General features: G+C 34.2%; 1 non-coding gene across 1 annotated transcript; it reads right to left on the bottom strand.

Moving 5' to 3' along the window:
- Nucleotides 1-521: 521 nt before the first annotated feature.
- LOC137765565 (U6 spliceosomal RNA) lies at nt 522-628 on the bottom strand. The gene has a single exon (XR_011074212.1). It is a non-coding gene; the product is annotated as a U6 spliceosomal RNA (small nuclear RNA).
- Nucleotides 629-5,643: the final 5,015 nt, after the last annotated feature.

Here is a 5,643-nt window from a genome sequence, read left to right as displayed (position 1 = left end):
AGTCTGTTAGCTTTTTCTTGTCTGTAAAGCTTTTGGTTTTCTCCTTCAAATCTGAATGCGAGCCTTGTTGGGTAGAGTATTCTCGGTTGTAGGTTTTTCCCTTTCATCACTTGAAACATATCATGCCACTCCCTTCTGGCCTGCAGAGTTTCTGCTGAAAAATCAGCTGATAACCTTATGGGCATTACCTTGTATGTTATTTGTTGCTTTTCCCTTGCTGCTTTTATTTATTTTTTATTTTTTTTAACATCTTTATTGGAGTAAAATTGCTTTACAATGGTGTGTTAGTTTCTGCTTTATAACAAAGTGAATCAGTTATACATATACATATGTCCCCATATCTCTTCCCTCTTGCTCCCTTGCTGCTTTTAATATGTTTTCTTTGTCTTTAATTTTTGTCAGTTTGATTAATATGTGTATTGGCATGTTCCTCCTTGGGTTTGTCTTGTATGGGACTCTATGCTTCCTGGACTTGAGTGTTTCTTTTCTCAGGTTAAGGAAGTTTTCGGCTATAATCTTGTAAAAATACGGAACACTTCAGAAATTTGCATGTCATCCTTGCACAGGGGCCATGCTAATCTTCTCTGTATTGTTCCATTTTTAGTATATGTGCTGCCAAAGCAAGCACCAAAATGTAAATTAGTATAACCACTTTGAAAACCTATTTGGCATCATCAGCTAAAGCTGAGCATAAGCATACCCTGCGCACTAATGAGTTCTGCTCTTAGGTACATACTTGATAGACATGTGTGCAGGTATACAAGAATGTCTGTAGCAACATGAGCGAAAACAGTTCCAACAAGAAAGAATCCAAAGAGCCATCAATAGGAGAATGGATAAAAGAATTACGGTATGTTCTTGATCTATAATACTGTACAGAGATGAAAATGAAAGAACCACAGCAACTCTCTGAAACCTAATGAATTTCACAAATATAACATTGAGCAGAAAGACGGTAGACACACATAAACAAAACATTTTGATTCTTATTATTACATTTAAAAACAGGTAAAATGAACACTAATATTAGAAGTAAGAATAGTGAATCCTCTTGAGATAACGTAATCTTTGGCAAGGATTAGTTGAGACTGGGGCCATTCTGGAGGCTGGTAGATCCTGTTTTTTGACCTTGGTGGCAGTAACACAAGAATTCACTTCATAATAATTCATTGAGCCAGACATTTATGTGTGATATACTGAAATTAAAAAAAAAAGATACATCAAGTGTTTGACAGCTGTCATGTCTCAGGGGAAGAAGGGAATGAAGGGTAAATGTATGACTATTTCAGGATTTGCTCTGTATATTTCTGTTCTGTTTGAACCTTGTACAATTATATACGTGTGCATTAGTAGTGCAATTTAAAAATACATTTAAAATATTAAAAATACACTAAATGTGTACCTTCATACTGTTTATATTTATTTATTCCTCAGTTGTTCCCTTTTAAAGTTGAGTTTAGAATAGATCTTTCTGCTATTCAAAGAGATCCTGGAATATGTCTTTTTCCAAAAGGCCTTATTCATGCTGATACTCAGCTTCCATGCTTCTGTCTTTAGTCACCCTAATAGTAAAGTTACCTACCACTGTGCTTGCATTTATTTTTATTAATTATTATTATTTTATCAAAACGTAAATTAATTTACATTTTGTTTTCTGTCCCTTTACACCTCTGTAGTCCATTTTAGATCAGAATCTCCTGCTGATAGATACTGACACAAACTCACTTTTGCCCAGTGCTTGATATATAAGGTGTTGTAAATTATACAAAGGAATAATTTCTTTGTTCTGAAAGAAAATAATGAAATACTTTCATCTGGCCCATCTTTTTTTCTTTATAATGTCTCTAAAAGTTGAGAAGTGTAGATACTTTTCACATCTTTTAGCTGAGAAAAATTGGTACAGAAAGACAAAAATTACATGGTGGTAAAAATTGGTCTAAAAAACAGGATTATTGTCAGTTTCAAGTCTACTCAGTAGACAATGTGATTTTATATCAAGGACTCAAATATTCCAGATATAACAGCTGTCAAAATATTACTTAGGTGTGCTTCAGTTCAGGAATATTAAAATATTTTTTATCTTTATTATAAAAGAATAATGCAGTAAAAAAATTCTCCATTTCCAGGTGGTTTCCAAATATAGATTACCCTCCATGTTGTCGCTATACAGCTATGTAATTACAATTTTCTAAAAGTATCTTGGGCCACTATGCCATTTTAATTGCTATTCCCTCAGCTTGAAATTACTTTACATTATTGCTTTTTTCATACCCATTTTCCTTCCAACACCTGCCCAGTTGCTATTATTCTTGAAGACTCAGTTAGGATAATGAACTTGATATCCTGCTCTGCTCTCCCCATAAATGACTTATATACCCTCCTCTGCATTCCCCAGATTATATTATATGGTTGTACTATATTATGTCATATAATATGGTAGTATTTTTCATACTACACTATAAATTTTGGCTTATTTGTTTCCAATCATCCTCTTCAACACTCTCCTAAACAGACTGTGAGTTCCTTGAGAGCAAGTACTCTACTTTTTTATATCCTTTTCTTTGTTACTTAACACAATGCCTGGCAGGGAGTAGGTATTCAATAAGTATCTGTTATGCATAGGATGGTATTGTGTCACTATGTATAAACTGGCATATCATTTACCTCTTTCATTTAGAAAGCCAGTAATGAGAAAAGCTTTGCCATCTAACAACGGAGTTAGAACAAGAACCACCTCTATTTTTAGAGGGTAAGCAAATTTACTTCACCTCACCAATAGTAATAACTTGTGGGAACCTATACTTAAGTGCAAAGTATTAACTATAACCTTTCAATATTACCTTTCATACTGTTATTCACATTGTCAGAAGTGAGAATGTGTCATCCATTCAGATGACTAAATATTCTTAAGCGCTTGTAAATGCCCATTATTTACCAGGGGATTTCAATGGGAAAGGACAGATGTGAAGCAGATAAGGTCAGGTATTGGAGATACGCTCTGCTTCTCTCAGGAAAGATCACTGGATAATCTGTTTAACCATATGCACACATGCTTTCTGCTCTAGGGCTTTGTGATTAAGCAACAGACCTTTTTTTTCCTACACAAACTTTGTTAGTGTGACACTGTCAGACTATGGGATCCCCTAAGCTAAAGGGAAAAATACATTGTTGTTTTTTCCATGAGACCTTAGCGTCTGTTGCTAATTATGAGCAAGTAGTTAGACAATTCTCTTATACAATTTCTCATTCTATCTTCTAAAATTTGGTACATGCGAGTAACTATGCCCCAATCTATGCAGGATTAGGTTAAGATAAGAAGAATTACATTTTTGATTTAATATACTATTTTTTTATTTTTTGAAAATATTTACTTGAACTTACATTAAATTTTTGCTGTTTAGCATTATTTAATGCTAACACAATAAGATAGGAAACATGCATAGACTATATGTCTAAGTCTAGAGGGTGTAATCCTTTATAAGCTTGTTTTGTAAGATATATTTTTATTTAGTTTATCGATTTTAAGAGGTGAATTTAGCTGAAAAAAAAACTCCTCACAGTTTGAAAGTTCACTTTATTAGTGGAGAAAAGAAACTAGAATTATTTTTTAGTCAAACTAATCACAGTTGAAATTATTGTGTTTACATTTCAGAAAATAAGTTTACAAAGATAAACAGGTTAATGAAACTTTTCAATGTGCTGTGGGCAGAAAGAAGGGTCATTGAAAACAATGTGAAGGTCAGGGGATGTGGGAGGAATTGGGAGATGCTGATGAAGGAGAAACTGCAAAGGAAGCAAGGGGCTGCATTCTTAAGGTACTCCATCTACTAGAAAGAAGCCAAGAGGAAAGGCAGGGAGAAAAATGGCGTGTTATTGTTGTAAATCTGGGAGAAAGATGATGATATGCATAAGTCAGTGGAAGTGGAGATAGATAAAAGTATACGGATTTGAAATATAGTATAGAACTTACATTGTATATATGAATTTTAGTCTATATGCAGGTGTATGAAAACTTAGATTGATAGTAATTTCAACTTCAGTAATTACTAGGGCACCTCCACTCATCATATCAAAGTTCCAGACTCTTGTATAGGATCAAGGCAGAAGGTAGAGGTGAAGAGTTCAAGGATTCATTTATTCAACAATATTACTGAGCATCTACTGTTTGCCAGGAAATGTTCTTGGTGCTTGAAACATATCAATCAGTAAACAAAACGAAGATCTCCACTTTCATGAAGCTTATGTTTTTAGCGATGGAGAAGATATAGGCAATAAACAATGATCATAACAAATCAGTAAATTATAATATGTTAGAAGATGATTAGTGCTAAGTAAAGTAGTTAAAATTAAAACACAGCAGAAGGGATTAAAATGTTGATAGGGTGGTTGCTTGTAGTTTTGAGTTGGGTGTTTTCTCAGAGTCCCTTGTACATCCTCTTCTTTCTCTAGCCTGATGTTTACCTGGGTCAGGTTTCCCTCCTTTGGACTTAGAAGCAAACACCACAGTATTCAAGGTGTGGGAATCTACTTTCCTGAGTGGCTGCTGAGTGGCTAGATGATGCAACCCAGAAATGCAGGGAGTTAGCTCTCCATGGCATCAACCTTGACTATATGAGTAAGTCTAATTGAGAGTGCACAACCTAGGCATTCAGGAAATACCACATTTCCTTACATTCTACAAACCTATTTAGATTTTGATGCCCCATCCCACTGAAGTGGCAGGAAATTCAAACTGTTATTTTCAGGACTTATTTCCTCCTTCCCCCATCACCAGAAGTGAAGTTTCCAAGGTCTTACCCAACATTATTAGTCTTCTATCCAAACGGTTTACTTCTCAGTTTTTCATTGGTTTGTCTATCTGTCCTTTCACCTCTCTGATATTTTGGCATACAAATATATAACCATAAAAATGTAATGGCTTATATTTAGTGGGCACAGTAATTGTTACTGTATTAAGTGCTTCACATGGATTTTTTTTCATTTGGTTCTCACAACTTTATGAGTTAAGCGTTGGTGTTGTCCTCATTTTAAAGATGTAGAAATTGAGGTTTCAAGAGGTCCAGTAACTTGACCAAGATCATATATCTGGTGAATTTAGGATGGGAATGTCAGTGGTTACTGAGCTTTTATTCTTACAGTAGAGGATTTAGTGGAAGAGCTGATTTGCTCTCTTTTTAGCATTTATTATGTGTAGACATGTAGCATGATTGTTAAATATCTTAGATCACCTAGTAGATTGTAAGTTTCATGAAAGCTTAAATATTTTGCTTATCCTTGTAATCTCTAAATTTTCTGATGTGGTCTCTTGTACACAATAGTTTATGTTTGAAATAACTGAAAAAAATTGGACAAAACCATATAATAAATTACAGTAAAATATCTCAGAGAAATGATTATCCCTTTGATAACAAAAGAGGCAATGCATTTTGTAATGCTGCAGCATTTCTAATCTGAGACCTAATTAAGCAACTTGAAAAAAAGTGCTAAAATTAAGAACCACGGACAGCAGGAGTGCTCATATCAGAAATTTTTAATTGCTAAGTGTGGAGACAAATAATAAACAAAATGGTGGATACACACTTATGAATAATGATTCTCAAAATTGACCCAAATGAAAAAGGGAGCAGTGGTACAATTGTTGAG

This window comes from Eschrichtius robustus, chromosome 5 (assembly GCF_028021215.1).
Source record: "Eschrichtius robustus isolate mEscRob2 chromosome 5, mEscRob2.pri, whole genome shotgun sequence".
Taxonomy (NCBI): domain Eukaryota; kingdom Metazoa; phylum Chordata; class Mammalia; order Artiodactyla; family Eschrichtiidae; genus Eschrichtius; species Eschrichtius robustus.
The sequence above is the reverse complement of the archived record's forward strand: the minus strand, read 5'-3'. Positions and strand labels throughout refer to the sequence as shown.